Genomic DNA, 20,867 nt, shown 5'->3' with positions numbered 1-20,867 from the left:
CAGTTGCCACTTGCCCCTTCTTACGGCCTATACATGCTCAGTAACTCCACTTTAAAAGACAGCAGGACAATTAAGACAAAATTCCTTGCAACCCACATAACTACTTCCTATCTTTGCTGTTGACAGCCAAGTGTGATGATACCAGTTTGTACCAGCCATCTGGATTATCTGTCCCACCTCCTGACTCACTGCAGTCACCTCCGATTGCTGCAGTTGCCCTTGGGCACTGCACTTGTCTTTTCCCTCCGACTTGGAGGAAGAGATGTCTCTCCAAGGCTAATCCTCGTATCTGAGCTTCGATGTTGTTTCCAAATTGGCGTCACAAGGAAAGCTTTTAAAATGCAGCTTCCCTGACCCCCTTAAGGGATTCTGATTTAGCAGGTCTGGAATTGGAGCACCAGGATCTGCATTTTTAGAAAGCCCAAAGTGATTGTCAGCCAGCAAACCACTGCTCTAGACCACATTCCCTGTGGGCTTTCAGACCTGGCCCCTTCAATGTCCTTCCCTTTTCCCACCTCCCACACATTGAAATTCAGACCATGCAAAAGAAAGTTGCAGTTTCTTCATTTCATATCATTACTTTAAAATCCCTCATGAACCCCATCTGGCTTTATTTAGGAGAGTGGGAGAAGAGGTTGGATGGCCTTGAACTTGCCAATCAAAGATAACTCATTCTCTTATTCCAACAGTCTGTCTCAGGCTTCAGATTGCCTCTTGGTATAAATGCTGAGCTTTTCAAAGCCTCTTCCTATTTTCCTCCCGAAGATGGCACCTAGTGCATGGGGAAATAGAGGTCATCTCTGAGTGACAGGGGAAGAGGGTCTCTCATGCGTATGCGCAGGTCCTTGGACAGTCCTGCTGCTGGTGTTCCATGTTGCTGTCTCTGTTCATTGGTCGCTGTCCTCACTGAACCTGCTGGTTGATGTAAGTGGCTCCTTGGCTTTTGATCACATGCTGGCATGTCTTGCTGCTGACCACAACTCTGCCATTGCCTTTGGTCTCAAAGTCGCCACTTTCAACAGACTCTGTTTCCAACTTTGGGACTGTTTATCTGCTTGGCTTTGGGTGGGCGGGTGGGGGAGGGTTGCAAAGAAGTTTGTTGGAACCTCCTCCCTTGGGATGTCCTGAACATCTTGCTCAAGCTTTGGGAAGCCAGCAGTGTTTTCTCAGACTAGCTAGACAGTTTGGTCTACCAATGCTGAGCTGGTACCTCCATGCCTTATTGGGTTTGCCTCTGAGTGTCTTGCAGCCTTCCCCAGGCTATGCCTAGGAAAGTAGGCCACTAACCCATCATGCAATTTTTGGCTCACCTTCCATCCCCCACCCCCACACACAAGTTTGACCCTGAGAGGAAGGAGGTGCAGTCACAGGTGTTCTTACTCCTTCACAACCTACTCTTCCTTTCTAAATCTTTCTCTCTCCCTGCCCTGCAAGTCATTCCACTTCCTCCCTAATGAAAGGACTCTCCTTACATCACATCCCAAGTTCCCTCTGTCTATAGCTTAGAGTAAAACTCCAACTTCAATTGTCTAAGCTTTGCTTTTGATATGTGAATGGAGCTCTTAGAATTTAGAACTCCCTTTTCATTCTCAATAAAACCTGACTATCAAGACTCCTTGTCATCTTCCTAGAGATGCCAAAGAATAATAAAACAATAAAATACTCTGAAGGTCACAGCTGAGTGGTAACTGTGTTATTACTTTAGTACACATCCTTTCCTTTCCTGCCATTATTAAGCTTCATGGAAAGACTGCAGGGGGGCAGGGAGACATGTACAAAGAAAAGGGAATCTTAAATATTATCAAAGTATTGGCCCAATGTAGACATTCTTGCCCTGGACTTGCTCTCTCTGGCTTCAGTTTGCCTCTTCTGGTCCTAGAAATTTGAATGTCTTTCTCTTGACAGCCTGATATAACACTAGTCGTTCCTCAAAGCCCAGTTCAGATAGCACCTCCACCACAGACCTTTCTTTATTCTTCCCAGACTTCATTGACCCATCTCAGCACTCCTTTCGTAACTCGTTTATACTGGTGAGAAAGATTCATCATATTATAATTAGGCCTATGTACGCCTAACTTTCTTGCTAAGTCGTGAGCTCCCTTCTGCCTTGGAAAGCTCTTCGGCCTTAGCTCTGCACTTCCAAATTTATCCATTCTTCAAGACCCAGTTTAAATTCGATCTCCTCTGCCAACTCTTCCCTAACTACTGCTATTGAAAATTACCTTCCCCCAAAGCAATAACCGGCAGCAGCACGTGGATGCTCATGAGATACATGCACAAAACTTTGGGAGCACTGGGAGACGGGGACATGGCCTTCACGAAAGAAACTTTGACAGCAAGTTGTAAGTCTAGGGGGCCTTCAGGAAGAGTGGTTTCGATTCAATTAGCACCACTTAGGTTATAAGCTCCTTGATGTCAGAGGCTAAAATCGGTTTTCCCCAAACATTTCTTTTTTATATATGTTACATCTTCATGTGCCTTTCCAGCAGTGCCTTATGCATAGCAGGTGTGCAATAAATGTTTCTTGATCGACTGACAGGTGCTCAGAAAACTTAGCCTGATTGATTCTCTTGTGATGCCTTCCTTCCCTGAGAGCTCATGAATTTTTAAGTTGTTTTCCTTGAAATGCTCGGTATGCTTCTCCTCAGCCTCCCCCGCCCCCTACCCCCTCTCTTTTATTGCCTTCCACAGGGTCCCATCTTGATCAGTTGCTCTCATTTTCTCTTTTGTGATCACAGGTTTGGCAAGCCTTAAAATGTGTGTGTTTGGGGTGAGAGCAGGGGAAGAGGTCAGATTAGGAGCCAACCCAATCCAGCTCATAGAAGTAAAGTGGTCCCTTAAGGGCGCTGAAGCACTTCTGTGGATTTCAGAGGTAGCTTCTTCCATAGTAGTGTAGGCCTTCCAATGTGGGAGGCCGTAAGCTCTGTGGTTCTCACCCTGTCCCTGGAAGCCAAGTAGACAGCAACTAGTTCTTACCTTCTTTATTGCACATTCAGAGCTGGGGGCTAGAGGTTAGACTGGCCTCAGTTGAATCTGTAGATACAGCAGTGTGGTCCTAAGGAACACTCTATGGCATTTGGGGGATGGTAGAGCTCGTTCCAACAGAAGATCCTCAAAGTCAATAGTGACTGTCTTTAGAGAACAAGGCAGGCACAGAAGTTGTCTTGGCATGGGAAAACCATGATTTGCATCCCTAAAATCATGTGCAGGGAAGATGATGCTGAATCCAGAAGATGGTGCAAGAGTGTGAAGGTTCAGCCATGGCTGCTCTTGCCCTTATATGGGGCTATTTTTCTTCCATTTCTAAATCGACTATGTTGATTGATCAACTAGTCTTTTAAAGACTGATTTGGTGCCTAGCACTGTGGGTACTGCGGGAGAGACACTACCTATTTGGGAGGACCTTGATATGCTGTCCTGGATGTAACCAATTCAGCTTATAAGGCAGTGTAGAATCGGAAGATCGAAAGCACAGTCTGTGGCACAGGGTCCCAAGGGGAGGAATTAGGGGGGGCCAAGGTGGGCAGGGAGGGTAGGTAGCATTTGACTTTGAGAACATAACTTGAGCAGAGGCACAGTGGGAATGGTGAGCATGGAGGAAGGGGGATGCAGAGCGTGAGTGGTAAGAAGAGGGAGCAGTGGGCAAGGAAAAAGCCCAGGAGGTTCTGGAATAGAACAATGCCTTGATTGGTGGCCACTTAGTTTATTTTCGTATGTGTAAAATTTGGCATTTGGTTCTTAGTATTCCTGGGTCAGGTAACTTCTTTCGAGGATGAGAAGCCATTCCACAGGTGCTGTTTGCCTGGCTGTGGTATTTTCCAGTGGCTCCTCTCTGACTGTGTTCAGATGAACTGGTCTAGGCAGCCAAGATGGCAGGAGCCCTCTGACTTCTTGTCTGCAGGGGTACGTGTTTGCACTATATAATTATCAGCATTGAACGGACGATTTCAGCCCTCTTTAGGATAGCTTTTGGCAAATGGGATAGAAATCTATTATGCATTTAAATTATACTCAGCCCTCTCCTTAAAAAGTTTCTGCAACAAGTCCACTCCACTCCATATCCAACTATGTCTCAGACCATGAGTCAAAAGGAAGTAGTTTTTTCTTTTGGGTTAGGGAGTTTAAAAGAAATCTCCACCCAAATAACAGGTACGTGGTGGGAAAAAAATGACATCTCTGTAAATGCTTAATCATCAGGCAAGGAGAGGAGCAGGGGAGTGCTCAGTATGGGGAAACCTGAGAAGATTTAAAGAGAATTACAGACAGACAGGCTGAGCATTGGATGTCATCCAACAAAGCTCTTAAAAGATTGGAGCCACTGCCCCGTTCTTGAGCTCTGACCTGGAGGGAAGAGGAGTCTGGGAGACCTGGCACAGACTCAAGAGTGCTTAATTGTCTTTCTGGTTCTGGGTACTCTTTAGCCGCCTGGGAAGGGAGGTCAGGGGTGGGCTGTTCTTCATGAGTGCACATTTCTAGACCAGCTAGTCTACTTTACAATCCCCTGAGGGTTTCCTTAACCTCTTCCTGGTTCAGTTTCCAGATTAGACGAAAATACAATGTCACCCACCCCTCACACTGACCCTGTCTGCTTCTGGCCTGCAAAACTGTGACATCCTTTACCACCAACTGACATCTACCATATGCTTTAGGGAACTGAATAAAGAGGAAGAGTTGAGGGGGGGGTGGGTACTAGAGAAACTAGAGTGCTTAAGTATAGAGACCACCTGTTTCCATAATAGTGCAGAGCTTCTCCATCCCACTGACCACCATCTCCCACAGGGATGCCAGACAGTCCTTGTTCCCATGATGCTATTATTGAGAACGCTACGGAGAATTCTTCGTTGAGCTCTGCCTTCAACACCTAAAGTAGTTCTTGGGGCCGGCAGGTGGTGCAAGCGGTTAAGTGCGTGTGCTCCGCTGCGGCGGCCCGGGGTTCGCAGGTTTGGATCCCGGGCACACACCAACGCACCGCTGGTCAAGCCATGCTGTGGCGGCGTCCCATGTAAAGTAGAGGAAGATGGGCATGGATGTTAGCCCAGGGCCGGTCTTCCTCGGCAAAAAGAGGAGGATTGGCATGGATGTTAGCTCAAGGCTAATCTTCCTCACAAAAAAAAAAAAAAAAAAAAATCACCTAAAGTAGTTCTTTACTACAGGCTAGGTCAGTGGGCAGAGTGTTGGAAACAGCCACCAATTACTTGGTTGATTTCCATATAAGGTGCTGTTCAGTGTTAGCAATAAAGGTGGAAGTGAAGCAACAAGACTGCTTTTCTTTGTGGTTCAACTAACTCTGATACCAATTCTTAAAGAGAAGGCCAGAAATATTTCACGCAAAGCCCGGATCACTGAGGTGCATAGATAGTCCTAGGTGTAGCCAGTGTGCCAGGCACAATGCTAAGGGTGTTACATATGTTATCTCCCTTAATCTTTACAACTCTCCCAGTAATATTCCCATTTCACACATGGGGGAACTGAAGCACACGCAGATTAAGTGTCTTGCCTGGGTCACTCAGCTGGTGAGTGGTGGAGTGGGAATTTGAACCCAGGCTCTTTGGGGGCAAAGCTTGAGCTCTTAACCCTGATACCACATTGCCTCTCTCCACTTTGAAGGGCATCTCTCATTGGAATATAACAGATCCATTGATCTAGGAACATTTACGTTATTTTATAGTCACACTTCCTATGCTCCACGGGGGCAGAGGTTCTGCTTCTAGTTTGCATCTCTATAGAGCTGTGCACTCAAATGCAAAGGGTGATTGAAGCACTCATAGTTGTCCTTGTTTTCTGGCAAGGAAACAAGCCCAGCCAGATTGAGTAACTTGCCCAAGGTCACCTGGTTTTAAGTGGTAGACCTGGGATTTGAATCAGAAGCTGCCTGGCTCTGCTTAGCCCCTTCACTACCATCTTGGTGGTTGGGTTCCTGTTTGCCATGGGAAAGAAGTAGGATCAGAAGCTGAGATTTCCCAGCTGTCCTTCTGTAGCAACTCCTTCCCCCATCTCCTTAGTCTTGACCACTGCTCCACTGAGCCTTCTCCTGCTCTGTGGTTTCATCTCTCTTGGGGGGGTCAGGCTAGGTGGTGATCAGAATAGCCTCCAGGTTTGGAGTGGACGGTGGACATGGTTTTGTACAGAGGAAGAAGAAGCAGTGGTGTCTAGTCTTTTGGACAGAGCAGCCCTTTGAGCTGATGTCTTCAAGGCACTCTCTATGGGGAATCTTGGGTTCTCTTCCTGGGCTGTGGCTGATAGGAGAGGAACGCCAGAAGTAACAGACAATGATTGCAAAAATCCTTCACAAACTAGAGAGGGGTCATAAAGTTTGAAAATGTAGATAATGTTATTCATTCATTCATTCATTTGTTCATTCATTCATTTACTTTTCCAGATTGAGCCCTCTTGAGATTACCTTTTCTGGGGTTATGCTGTAGCCATAGATTTATTCAGTGAAAATCAGAGATACAAATCATCTGAGGCAAGTATCACAGACACACTGTGAGGGATGGATGGGGATATCGCATTAGTGCACCGTGTTAGTTGTGATTTTGCACAGCATATTGAACTATGCATTGCTAATGAGGGACAGCACATAAAAGTGTGATGGAATGTCATTGAACATTTCCTCTGTTGAATTCTGAATAAAGCATTTATTGTGTATAGTTGCCTGTGTTACTTTGGCCACCCTGTATAAAGCACTGAACACGGGAAGGTGGCATTGGGGCCCAGTGCCCACGCCCCTGTGAGCACATGGGGAGTTATTTCCACCATGAGGTGTGTGGCTTCTTATTTGCCTACACTGAAGCCTGTCCACCCTACTTTTCTTCATAGTTGTGTGCAGTGTTGTGGACTCAAATTGTTGTCCATGCATGAGCAAGATAGAGTCTATCTAGGAAGGCCCTCGAGTACAAAATCTTACCTAAGCCACAAGACCCCTCTTGCCCAGCAAAGTTCCAGGAAAAGAATGGAGAGATGTTGTTCAATATCCTTGGAATTTGGTGAAGGCATGTCCCAGGAAAACACTCCAGTCTGCCTGCCAAGTGACTGTCATTCCCAAAATTAGTTGTTCTCATTACTGGCTCCCAAAGTCTCTGGTTCACATGGAGATATTTATGGCCCGGGGCAGAATTAATCCATTGACTTCCTAGTTTGAATGTTAGAGTAAGAATGAGTAGAATGGGAAGCATAGAGCCAGCAGAGTGTTTGGAGACCTGGGTCCCATTCTGGGCATCTGGAGGGGCAGTGGTGGTTGGTAGGGAGTACCCTAGCACCTATGCTCAGTGGATCTGACAGGAAGCAGCTTCAAATGCCTGGCCCTTATGCTTCTCACCCAGGGCAGTGATGAAACAAACACCCTGGTACCAGTGGAAGGTAGAATTGTTATTAATTAGGTCAGTGAGCAAAAAAGACTCAAGGGGATGGGGATGTAGCATGGGCAAGTTTTGAGCCTGATGGGTGGAAGAGGATGTTGATAGGTGTATGAGAGAGAGGCTAGAGGTCTGAAGGGTCACCCTGGGAGGTCATTTGGGTGGAGACACTGTGGTGTGTGTGTGTGCACATGTGTGTCCGTGTGTGTAGGGGGGCTCTCAGGGAGAGTCGGAACAATGGGATAACTGAATTCCAAGGCAGGGGTGGGTAGCAGGCAAAAAGGAAGGCTAAAGAGAGAATACCCCAGAGGCCACAGAACCAGTGCTGCTGGCGCCTGTGGGTTAACAGGAGGGCCGGTGGGAGAGGTGGAGGCTTGGGGAGTGGGAGAGGAGGCAGGTGAGATTTGGTTTCACGACTATAATAATTAGAAATGAGTCAGCACAAGATCGGGACTTAGGAGACCTAAGATCTCATACCCACTCGTCACCAACTAGCTATGTGGTCTTGGCAAGGCCCTTCTCCTCTCTGGACCTGAGAAAGGGATTTTACTGGGGTGATTTCTTCTTCAGAAACATGCTGTGAGAGACAGTAACATACAGAGATGCTGGAGCAGAGGGGCTCAACTGGCCGTAAGGGACGTACCACCTCTCCCACCACCACCTAGGCTTAGCCCCCACCAGCTCTCTGTGAACGATCACATGGGTCCCCCAATTGGTCTCTCAGTTTCTGCTCTTTTCCACATAGAAGCCAAAGTGGTCTTTTCATTTTCATTTTATTTTTTAATATGAAATAGATTGATGTGGTATAAAATTGAAAAAGTCTAAGAAGGTGGACATTGAAGTCTCTCTCTTCCTCCTCAGAGGCAATCAATGTTACCAGTTTCTTTTATGTCATTCCAAGATACACTTCATGACTATATAAGCAATTCTAAATATATTTATCCCACCTTAAATGGAAATATACTAGATTCACTATTCCATAACTTATTCTTGTCACTTATTATTTCCTGGAAATCGTTTCATATTAATAAGTGAGGAATACTCTCTTTTTTTCAACTGCATAATATTCTACTGTATGGATATGCTGTAATGTATTTAATTAGTCCTCTGCTGGTGGGCATTTAGATTGTTGCCAGTGTTTTACTATTATAAACAATGTTGCAGTGGGTAACATTGTACTTACATCATTTTGCACATATGGAAGTACATCTGTAGGATAAATTCTCAGTGGTAGAATTGCTGGGTCAAATTACATTTGCAATTTTGAGTTATTACAGTTACCTTCCATAAAATTTCTGTCAGTGTATACTACCACTAGTTAGGAATGGTGATGCCTCTTTTGCCACATACCTTCATCAACCCAATGTATTTTCAAACCTGTTTAAGGTTTTCAATCTGAAAGGTAAAAAATGGTAAGAGGATTTGATCATTTAAAAAGATAAATCAGATTATGTTACTCTTGTGCTCAAGACCGTCACTGCTTTCCCATTGTTCTTAGAATCCAAACTGCTGGAGCGTGGTCCAGAAGATGCTCCTGATCTGGCCCTGCTGCCTCTCCGACTCTACCTCCCACCTCTCTCCTCCAGTTCACTTGAGTCTTCCTGGCCCTCTCATTCTTCTTGTCCCATCTCCAAGTGTTCACATTTGCCCGTTCCTCTGCCTACCATGTTCTTCTTTGTTCTTAGTGTTTGCTAGTTCACTTCTCTCACATTATTTCAGTCTCTGCCCAAAACTCATCACCTCAGATCTCAGAGAAGCGGACACTAACCTCAGCCCCTAGAATTGTCTCCCCCTGGAGAGGGAAGAGCATTGCTTACAGATAATACCAACCAATAAGTGTGGAAAATCACCATCATGTAACCACCAGAGCAATGACTAATTCACGCAGGGATCATCAATGGGCACTAAAACCATTGGGTGAAAGTTAACTTGGGATTGGGATATTTGTACAGATTTATCAATTACAAAGGGGAAAATGGTATCTTTACAGTGGAGAGACATGATGGAAACCTCCTTAACAAGGGGATCAGTCGCTTGAGTAGTTTTCTGCCAAAATACATAATCTGTAATCTAATCATGATGAAACATCAGAAAAACCCAAAACTTGGGGACATTATAAAAATAATTATGAGCAAGAGAGTAGAGAAGTCAGTAAGATGAAGACAGAGAGGTAACAATGAGCTTTTTAGACTATAACAAGGTCTTTGTTTTTTAAGTAAATAGGTTGGAAAGCCACTAATGGGTTTTGAGCTGAGAGTGGCATATCTGTACAGAGGCAAGGATGCAAGCTATGTAAAATAATTCAGGCAAGAGATGGTGGTGACTTGGACCAGGGCAGTAATGATGGAGGTGGTGAGAAGTGGTTTGATTATACATACATTATTTCAAACATTTATAAAAACAGAGAGAACAGAATAATAACAAATAACCATATACCCATCACCCAGCTGCAACAATTATTATATGATGGCTGATCTTGTTTCATTTATACCCCTACCTAATTTCCCCTATCATTTTATTTTTATGCAAGTCTCAGATGTATCATTTCATTCTTGATATATATTTAAGAAGTTGCTGATGGATTGGACGTGAAATGTGAGGAAAAAGGAGGAGCCAAGGATGTCTCCCAAGTTTGCTGTGGAGGATGGAGGTACAGTACAGAAGACTGTAGGTGGAGTAATTTTAGGAGGGAAATGATCAAAGGATTACTTCTGTTCATGTGTAGTTTGAAATGTCTATTTGACATTCTAGAAGCTATTGGATATACAAGTCTGGATATTAAGGAGAGATTAGAGCTATAGATATAAATTTCGAAGTTGTCAGATTATAGAGAGTATCTAAAGCCAAGACTGAACCTCCAGACTCTGGTAATCACAGAGTAACTTGTATCTTGTGCTGGTAATTATAACTCTGGAGACATGGGAGACTGACCTAAAGCAAACAGATACTGGAGGAGATTCAACCATTGAGAAAAGGGAACCACACTGGACGAGATCTACATTTTTCCCTGAGGGTACTCACCGGCCTATGCAATATACAGTGAAAAGAATCTAACCAGAAAGTAGCAGTCTTTTTGGGCTGAGATTTCTAGAGAAGCTGGAAATTAAGGAGCAAAGAAGGTGTCCTAGAGAAGGGAGCCCCAAATCTGTGTATAAACTCTTCTTCAATCCATGCTTGACTCCTTAACTGTGCATGTGGGGGTCAAAACTCCAAGGTACCTTGAGGAGAGCAACAGCTGGGAGGCTGAAAGAACCAATCAGAGATTTCAGCTTCCTACTGCAGTTCAAGTCCTTCCAAGTTAGAGGGACTTGATCTCAGACTTTCCATGAAACTCCAGAAAGCCCACACTTGAGGAGAAAAGATATATCCTAGGACTAAGGGATTCACCCTACAACTAAGGACAAAACTGGAATAGACCTACCATAACAGGACCTAAAATTAAACCATCTCAGGATTAAAGTGATCTGCCAGTAATTTAGCAGCTCATTAGAACAACATACAATACTCTTCAGAGGATGATAACAGAATCTAGAGTCTCTATAATAAATCATTCATAAGGTCCAACTCACAATCTGAAATTACAAGAAATTCAAAGAAACAGGAAGATGTGACCAATAATCAAAGAAAAATCAGTCAACAGAAGCAGACACACAAAAAACACAAATGTTGGAATCAGCAGACAAGCAGTCTAAAATAAATTTAAGTCTTCTGAAGAATCAATAGGAATAATGGATTAATTGATAAAGAAATAGGAAATTTCAGGAGAAATATGAAAACTATAAAAAAGAACCAAATGGAAACCCTAGAACTGGACTATACAATATATGCAATAAAAAATTCAGAAGATTGACTATAACCAAAAGAATGGATCAGTGAACTTGAAGACAGGACATCTTCCATATGAATCACCCAGAGAAAAAGATATTGAAAAAAATGAATAAAGCCTCAATGACCTGTGTTAAAAGATGTGACTTCTATGTAGTTGGGATTCCAGGAGAGGAGAAAGAATAGGGCAGGAAAATATTTGAAGAAATATTAGCCAACGTTTTTCAAGTTTCCTCAAAAACAGCAATGCACAGATCCAAGAATATCAGTGAATCCTAAGTGGGATAAATACAAAGAAAACCAGTACTAAGCACACATAGTTAAACTGCTAAACCAGCATACCAAAGATAAATGCTCAAGGAAGTTCTTCAGGCTAAAAGGAGATAATACCAGAATGGAAATGATACCAGGTAGAAAGAGGTGAAGAACACTGGAATTGGTAAAGTATGTGAGTGTCTTAGTCAGCTTGGGCTGCTGTAGTACCATATATACCATATATATGTATATGCATATACACCATAGTCTAGGTGGCTTAAACAACAGAAATTTATTTCTCACAGTTTTGGAGGCTAGAAGTCCCCACCTCCAGATACCATCACACTGGGATTAGAGCTTCAGGTTATGAATTTGGGGGGACACAGACAACCAGTCCACAGCAGTGGGTAAATATAAAGTCATGGGATGGATGAGATCTCCAAGGAAGGGGTTAGGGACAGAGAAAGAGAGGTACAAGGACTGAGATGCTGGGCACTCCTATAGCAAGAGGCTGGGAAAGTGAGGAGGAACCAACAAAGGAGACTGAGGGGGAGCTGCCAGAGAGGAAGAAGGAAAACCAGATGAGTGTGGTGTTTGGGGGAATGGTCGACCTGTCAAATACTGCTGATGCTGATCAGTCAAGTTAGATGAGGACTGAGAAGTCATCACTGGGTTTAGCATCCTAGAGGTCATTGATGACATGACAGGAGCTTATTGGGTGGAGCAACAGGGGTGAAAGCCTGATCAAAGTGAGTTTAAGAGGACTTTAACAATGGCGGAAAAGAGAGAGATGTTAGGAGATAACATGTGCTCTATGCCAGACCGTCTTCTAGGTGAGGATTAAATGGTAAAATGCATGTTGTATGTTTAGCTCATAGCAATGGCCTGCTATTACTTGGTCCTTTCTCCATCTCTGTCCAGAGGGAGGCTAGCACTGACCTATCCCTACAATAGAATGGCCCAGGGCTGAGGTGGCTGCTCTTAGGGGTTCAGGGGGAAAGTACCAGAGTTCTGTTGTGACATTTTCCCCCTCTCCGAGCTCCTTGTGATGCACTGTTAGTGGGATGGTGAATTCTGAGGCGCTGTCCCGCCACAGTAGATGTCAACCTGGGGGAGAGGCCCAGGAAGCCACATCAGAAGTGGCAACTCCTTGACCCCATGCTGCCACAGGTGGACTTCTACTCAGCTTGGCTGCTGGCAGCACTCTCCTGGTAGGGCCTGTGCACTCTTGCTCCCTGCCCAGTGGCCTAAATGGAAGTGATTCAGTTAGGATGCTGTAGAAAAGAACAGAAACCCAATTTAAAATAGCCTAAGCAATGAAGAAGCTTAATGTCTCACAAAATAGAAGTCTCAAAATCGCCTAGGCCCTTTGTTGCAAGGGAGCGAGTTACTTCCTGTCTCTGTGGTCTGCTATCTCCCCCATTCATTCATTCATTCAAAAAATATTGTTAGGTGCCTACTTCATGCCAGGCACTGCTCTAGGGGCTGGAGCTACATCAATGATCAAAACAAATAAAATCGCTTCTCTTGGCATTTACATTCTATTTTGGGGAGAGAGACCAAAAAAAGGGGCACATGGTGATAAATGATATGGAAATAAATCAAGCTGGGCAAGGGAGTATAAAGTGACAGAAATTATGAGGAGTCTATTTTGTACAGAATGGTTAGGGATGATCTCTCTGATAAACTGACATTGGAGCAGAGACTTGTAGAAGCAAGCCATGTGGATATCTGGGAGAAGAACATTCCAGGCTGAGAAGAGAGCAAGTACAAAGGCCTGACATGGAGGTTGCTTAGTGAGTTTGGGGATGTCAGGATGGCTGAGGTGCAGACGTGGTGGGAGATGAGGACTGAGAGGTAGTAGCCATCGGTCAGACCACATAGGCCGTGATAAGTCCACTGGATTTTACTTTGCAATGGAAACCCTTGGAGGATTTTGAGAAGATGAGTGCCTTGATTTAAATTAGTCTTAAAGAATCACCCATCCTGGAGGAGGGCACGGGCAGAAGCAAGGAGCCCAGTTAAAGGGCTCTTGCAATAACAGTCCAGGTGAGAAAGGATGGATGTCTTGGACCAGTATGGTAGCAGAAGTGGTGAGAAGCAGTCAGATTCTGGATATAGTTTGAAGGTGGGGCAAACAGACTTTGCTGGTGAAGTGGATATGGAGTCAAGGAATACTCATAGTTTTTGTCCTGAGTGACTTGAAGGATGGAGTCGCCAATAACTGAGACAGAAGACTGAGGGGGGCGGGTAACAGGTTTGGGAGTTAAAATCAAGAATTTAGTTTTGGACAGACTTAATTTGTCTGAGTGGAGCTGTTAATCAGTCAGCTGGATATACAAATCTGAGGTTTAGGGGAGATGACGGAGCTAGAGATGCAAGTGTGGAGACATCAGGATGTAGGTGGTACACAGTGCGTGTGACTCATGAGCCCACCTAGGAAGTGAGTATGGATAAAAAGGAGGTATAAGGATTAAGCCCAGGATTCTCCAAAGTTTAAGAGTTGGAAAGGTGAAACTAGCAAGGAGATTGAGCAGGAGTGACCAGTGAAATAGGAGGAGAACAAAGGGATAGTGTTGTCCCTGAGACCAAGTTTCAAAGAAGACAGAGTGACTGTGTGTGTCAAACGCTGCTGTTGGGTTAGAAAGGAGAGAACCATTGACCAGTGGATTAACAATGTGGAGATCACTTGTGTCTAGGAAGATCAGTTTCTGTGGGTGGTGGACAAAAATCCCAAGTGGAGTGGTCCAAGAGAGAAGGGAAGTTGAGGAATTGGAGACAGAGCACAGAGACAACATTTTTGGAGGAGTTTTGCATAAACAGGAGCAGAGAAATGAGGTGAGAGCTGGAGAGGGAGATGGGATCAAGTGAGTGTTTCTAAAGATGGGAGATGAGGCAACCTGTTTGATTCCAAGGATAGTGATCCTGCAGAGAAGGGAAAATGGAGGATGTCAGCGAGATAGAGGTGATGTGTAGGAGTAGATGAAGGGGATGAAATTGAGTGCACAATGGAAGGGTCTTTGGCTAGGAGCACGGAGAGTTCAGACACAGTAGAGAAGAGAACATGGGCTCAGGTGCAGCTAAGTCAGTCCCTTTGGTGGCGAAAGCATTAGAAAGTTTCTTCTGGTTGCCTCTATTTCCTCCATGAAATACGGACAGTCATTCATTAGCTAGAGTGGAATGGGGAGGAGATGTTGGACATTTGAGAAGATTGGGAAAGCCATATACTAGTGATCTAGGAGTGTGGGGAATTGAACGGATGAGGCAAATGGAGATCGGCTGGAGGCGTTCAAGAGCCTAGAGGTGAGTGGCACGCCTTTTTAGGGAGACCATAAACCTGTTTGGTAGACTGTATTATTTTGCAAAAACATTCACAAGCCCTCCCTGGGGGAGAACTCTATTTTCCTGCCCTAATGACATCAGTCTTGGCCATAAGACTTGCACTGATCAGCAAAATATGAGGGGAAGTGATGTGTGTCACTTCGAAGCAGAAGCTTTAAAAGACAAGGTGTTCACCATGTTCTCTTTTCTCTCTGTCCCCAAACTGGCCACATCCCAGACAGAGGCTGCTCCATGAACCTGGGTGCTGGAGTGAAGATGATGGGGAAGACCACACAGACTTGCAGTGGACCTGTTCTCTGTGAGTGAAAAATGAGCCTTTGAAGTGGGAAGCCCCTGAGAGCTGGGGTTGTTTGTTACTGTAGCTTGCCCTGTGCTAACTGATGCAGCCTGGCTGTGTGCTTTTCTCCTGCTGTACTCCCTTGCCTAAGTGCAGAAGCAGAGGGGATGGACTGTCGATTTAACTAGCATTGGGGTTTTGCTGGAGAGGTGTGACAGAGGGAGCGAGGGACAAGAAGATTGAAGGTGTATTTAATGAGGCCTGAGCTGGCTGAGAAGGGCAGTGAGGGAGCTGCTAGATTCATTCTGAGGTTCTCTCCCATACTTAGAGTTACAAGAGGGCTGCCATACTTAGAGTTACAAGAGGGCTGCCAGAGACGATCAGGATGAGAGGTTTCCTTCTCACGGCCCTGAGGAGAATTGTCTCTGTGTCGAAGTGGTATTTCTGGCAACACTGAGAGTCATCAAGCTTTCTTTTTGCAAGGGCTCGTTTGAATTTTTCTTTTCAGCAGAGCCACTGCCACAGCCATCCCTGGTACCTGCTTTTGTTTTGTCGTTTACAAATTGAAGACTGGAGTGAGAGAGAGAGAGGGAGAGAGGAGGAGAGAGAGAGAGAGAGTGGGCCAATGTTCCCTCCCCATTATCCTCATTGTATTCTGTACTGCTGGCTAAGCTAATAGGGATTTCTGCTTTTTACAGACTCTCCATGTGCTTGGGTGAGGATGGTCCTGTGTGGTCTGCCCACACCCACCAAGTCCTGATCACTGGCTGTCCATTCCACACAAGGACAGGATCCAAATCACACATATTGGCAGCTGGGCAGGCCTGTCCAACTCCAAGTCCATTCTTTCCCTGGACCTAGCACCAAGGGGCTAGGAGGCTCCCTATCGTCATGACCCCTTCCCCTGATTAAAGAAGCCAGATGGGCCTGCGCAGCTGTGGGCTCTGCCCCCAGAGATGATCTGCAAGTTCTGGCACCAGCCTTCAGGCCCGCTGCCCAGCCAAGCTCAGGGGACAAGTGGCAGTCCTGCCTGGATGCTTCTCCCAGCGCCCACCCCTCCAGCTAAAGACACTGAACAAGAGCCCACACGCTCCTTGCTCCTCCTTGGCCTCCACTTGGGCACTTAAATGAGGCTACAGGACAAAGGCTGGGAGTGTACCAGCAGGCCCCATTTCCCAAGATCCCAGGGTGCATGCCTCAGCTAGGCCGAGCCACCCCCTCGGGCGGTTCTCCCACAGGAATCTCGTCTCACTCCAGGCTGGCTCTCTGGGCCTCCCTGGCACCCTTATCCACCCATGGCAAAACTCCCACTGACAGCAGGGGCATGGATGAGATGACTCCACAGTCAGGGGGTATGGAGGGGTGGGCATGAAGAGCAAGGACATGTTTTACAGCGAGGAAACTGGCACTCAGAGAGGGGAATGCGGGCCAAGGTCACGTGGCTAGTTGGTGGCAAACCAACCAGTGACCTCATGACACCAAGTCCAGTACCCTTTTCATTGTCCCTTACTCCCAGGGAGAGGCCCACTATGCAAAGGAGAGGCCTTTCCCTATGATACCTGCCCTGGCTAACTGGTAAACCTCAGCCAAGGCTCCAGGCTGGGCTCGCTCAGGGATGCTGGGACACCCAGGGTCAGCCCTGGCCCTGGACCCAGGGCCCGGGAGAGCAGGCAAGTGATGGGACGGCAGGGCAGACCCTGCCAGACTTCTTTGGGGTTTCCCAAGCTCTCCTAAAGAAGGCTTTCCTTTTATATTTTATAGAAGGCAAGTGTGTTATTTGCTCAAAGATCCAAAATTCAACCACAGGTCCCTTTGAATAAACTCTGGGCTCTTGGGTCAATCACATCTCTTTGCCTCAGTTTCCCCATGGGTTTTGCATTCAGTGGGCTACCACAACGATTCTGAGGGGACAAGACACCTGGCCTTGTTCACAGGGGCCCCGTTCCCAGGGGAGGAGTGCATGTGGGGTGTCTGGTTGGGTGGGAAGTATCAGTGGATAGAGCTGGCAACAGTACCTAACAGGGCCACTGACTCACTGCCCTGGGGCTCTGGGCAAGTTGGGCCAGCCAGCCTCAGTTTTCCCAGGTGTAAAATGGGTGTCAGGCCATTTCTTTCCGTGGGAGACCCTGGAGGACTGTAATTATGGAATGGCGTGTAAAGCCCTGGGAACCTGCAGATGGGCATCCAGGGGAAGCCGGCAGGAGGGCCATGGGTTTTAACCTGTTGGAGGAATTAGGAAATTCCTTTAGAAGAAAGGACTATGGGGCAGAGGAGGGAGGGTGAAATGGCGACCCAGGGAGAAAGTGTCTGGCGCCCCTGGGAAAGCCATCTTAGCACACCCCAAAGCCCTCTCTCACAATGCAATCAAGTTGTTGCTTCTGTTCATACCAAAAGGCCCTTTTTAAAACACAATTAGACTCTGTTTTATTATGTGTGACAGACGAGGCCATTAACCATTCCTACTATTAAATCAGACTTCATTAAAAAAAATGGAAGTAACTGTAAATTGCCTTGGGTCACGATCATTTAGAGCCGAGACATTGCAAAGAAAAACATTAGGGAGCTCAGTACCATGATGAAGTTAATCAATTTGACATCCCTCCGTCGGGCGTGTGCACCCCGAGCTGCTGCACACTCGCCTCTCCCCAGAGGCGGCTCCCGCGGGTGGGGGTGGGGGCGGGGCCCTACCTCCTCGGGCAACGCACTGAAAATAACTTGAAAATTTAGGGGAAAGGGAATTTCGTTTTCCCAGAGAGGTTTTGTTGGTTTTCTTTTCTGAAAAATTATCTAAATATATCATATGTGATACCAAGTCATACATAATACATTTTTTATGTTTTTGCACCAAAAAGTGACTTTAGAGCTATAAGGAGCAGTGCTATATATAAGTATAATGTGTCTCCCCTACCCTCAAAAGTAGGGTGGGTGGTGTCTATGGACTCGCTAATTTTCAGAGTGTGTGTCCCTCTACAAGGCCTCCAGAGCCTGGTGTGGGCCTGTGGGTGAGTCCCGGGGTGAGCCCCCTGTGTTGCGTGCATCTTGCCCTCCTCTCCTGTGCAGGAGTGGGAGGAAGGGGATGGAGAGGGCAACACAGCCAAGGGGACTACAAAAGATGGGAGGAGACCCAGCCCCTGCACTCCCTCTCCCCCAGGCCTTGCTTAGCTCTGCGAGACCCAAACTCCAAGCCCCCTCTGAGCCTGGGAGCAGGGCCTGGCTAGGGACCAAGCCAAGGAGGGTCCTGGAGCCAGATGGGGGGTGAGTTGTGTCTGGAGTGAGTCCCCGGCCTTGAGGTGGCACCAGGAAAGCAGGGTGGGCAGGGAACACTCAAGGCTGCCCCAGGCGCGGGGTGGGGGCCGCTGGGAGTGGCTCTGTCTACACAGGGGTTTCCTGGCTGGATAACTGGCCTAACTCCATTTGGGCAGTGCCAGGCTAGTGTGTTCATCTGGGAGGCAGATGTGGCAAGAGCACGTGGCTGTCAGAGAGCTTGCCGCTGGCCCCTTCCTCAGCAGCTCCCTCCCCCTGCTGGTCAAGAGGCACCAGGGCCCACCTGAGCCCCAGCTCACCTTCCTGCTGGTGTGGTCTGGGGGCCTCTTCCACGAAGCCTCCCAAGCCCTACCTGGGCTGCACCTCTGTGCTCAGGACCCTCTACCCTCTCAGAAGTGCCTCCGTGCTCTGCTGGCAGGGTCTGAAAGCTGCTAAATCAAGTAGTTCCTTGCCAACAAGCCTCCCTTCCCTGTCCTCTGCTTAACTGCTCTAGACAATTCCCAACAGCCCGAGGACAAGGCCCTGACCGCCTTTATGGCCTCAAGGCCCTTTGGAGCTGTCTCACCCACCTCTCTGGCCTCCCCTCCTGCAGCTCTGCTCCAAGCTCTTAGCACTTAGACTATGGCGCCTTCCAGCCTCCATAGCTCTGTAGGCACCATTCCCTTTGCCTGACTGCCTGCCCTTTCTTCTCCACCCAGGGAACTCCTACTTGGGCAGTAAGACCCAGCCCTAGGCCACCTCCACCTGGAAGCCCTTCTCAGACCTGCCAGAGTTGATGAGTCACAGCATCTTCCCTCCCTCCCTCTCATTCTTCCTTCTTTCAAAAAATATTTACTGAGCAGTGTCTGTGCCAAGCCCTGTAATAGGAGCTGAGAACTCCCAAGTGAGCAGGACAAGGTCACTGCACCCATGGAATTGACATTCTGGGCAAGACAGTCAATAAATGTACGATCAGGAGGTGGTAATAAGGGCCCCGAAGAAACATAAAGCAGAGGCAGGGGACAGGGAATGATGGGGTGTGGTCAGGGAAGGCCTCCCGACAAAGGCATTTGAGCAGAGACCTAAAGGAAGCGAGGGAGCAGATATTCCAGCAGAGTGGGAAATGCTCCATGTTCCCACAGCCCAGCCCAGTGACCAGGACAGCTCTGGGGCCTGTTTTGCATCATATTGCCACCACCATAGTTATTCAAGCTTCTGCTTCCTCTGGCCTGGGGAGCCACTCATGGGCGAGGACTGTCTTGTTACCCTCTGAATCTACCCTGGAGCCCAGTCCAGCACTGGGGCACAAGAGGGCAGTTGGCACATGCCTAGAGTGCAATGGCAGAATGAATGACAGTTATGACCACAGGAAGAAATGAATGAATTTCTGGACTCGTGCCAGGCACTATAGAGTGTCTGTCCCCAGGTGTCCACTAATGCTCTCGTGCCCTGCTAAAGATGTACAGAGCCTTAAATTCCAGCCACAGTGCTCTGCTGCCCAAGAACTCCATCCTGGGACTCTCGTCTCTCAAGCCAGAAGCTGACTGCCCAGGAGACTCTAGCGAGCCCCATGCTGCCGGCATTGTTGTTCTTCTTTTCTGACTGTGCCAACACGGAGAGGCAAGATGTGTGTTTAGAGAAAACTTTTGCAGGTCTGGGACTGGGATTTGGTGGGCTCTGGCAATAAGAGAGCAGGGGTTTGAATGCCTGCATTGTTTCCTTGTTTGTATCATTACCTTACGTGTTATTTTCTGCAAAGATGGGGTTTGATACAGAGGAAAATCAGGCCTCAGACTTTTCTTTTGGTAAGAAGTCTAAAATGAAAGGCCTTAAACATGTTAGTCTGGGGCAAGGGGAATCTACATGATTCTTTCCCCAGGTACTGACACCTAGGTATGTGATGGGGTTAATCACTCCTGGCCAGGTGGTCACATGATCTTGTGCTCGTAGAAGCAGACAGGCCCATTGGGTCCAGCTCTGTCTTTGTCCCAGCCATGGCTGGGAAAACTGGCTCCTGAGTGCAGCCGAGCACACGCCCCCTTCCTCTCACCGTCCTTCCTCATGCCGCTCACCAGGCGCCCAGATGCTCTGGAGATCAGCCCTGTTGCCAACTGTGGTGATTTCAATCCTTCTGTTTTTCCTTCCTGGAGACCAGGACCTTCCTGAGATCATCCATACAGAGCTCTTCCCGCGTAGTCCTCAGCCATTTCCTCCACAGGCTGCTCCCTGGGGAGGAGTGAGTCACTAAAACCATCACTGTCCCTCTGCAGAGGGGTGGGCTGCTGTGAGGGGCTCGGGGCAGGGGGCTGGCTTCCAGGGGATGGGGGTCCCGCTATTGTTTTCTTTGGCCCTTTGCTCATGGCTCAAAAAAACAAAGTTCTGTCCTGGCCTGGAGCACGTCTAAGCAATGGCCCAAGCTTGGCAGGCCTCTGGTTTTCTCTGGCACTGAAGGTGCTTTTCACAGCTTTCTGCCCTGAGTGGGCCACTGTCTTTGGAGGAGGAGACTTCCTGTTCAGACCCTGCTGCTGCCCATTACGAATGCCGACCCCAGGAGAGGGCGCCCAAGGAAC

At 47.2% G+C, this 20,867-nt stretch overlaps 1 long non-coding RNA gene across 1 annotated transcript; it reads left to right on the top strand.

The window, feature by feature from the left end:
• Positions 1–1,082: 1,082 nt before the first annotated feature.
• Positions 1,083–20,553, top strand: LOC147915302 (uncharacterized). The gene is made up of 3 exons (XR_015554321.1): positions 1,083–10,005; positions 14,995–15,075; positions 15,753–20,553. It is a non-coding gene; the product is annotated as an uncharacterized LOC147915302 (long non-coding RNA).
• The last annotated feature ends 314 nt before the right edge of the window (positions 20,554–20,867 follow it).

The sequence above is a fragment of the Ceratotherium simum genome, chromosome 14 (assembly GCF_057802395.1).
Source record: "Ceratotherium simum simum isolate JZ-2026a chromosome 14, ASM5780239v1, whole genome shotgun sequence".
Lineage (NCBI taxonomy): Eukaryota > Metazoa > Chordata > Mammalia > Perissodactyla > Rhinocerotidae > Ceratotherium > Ceratotherium simum.
Note: the sequence above shows the minus strand (reverse complement) of the source record. Positions and strands in the feature narration are given on the sequence as shown.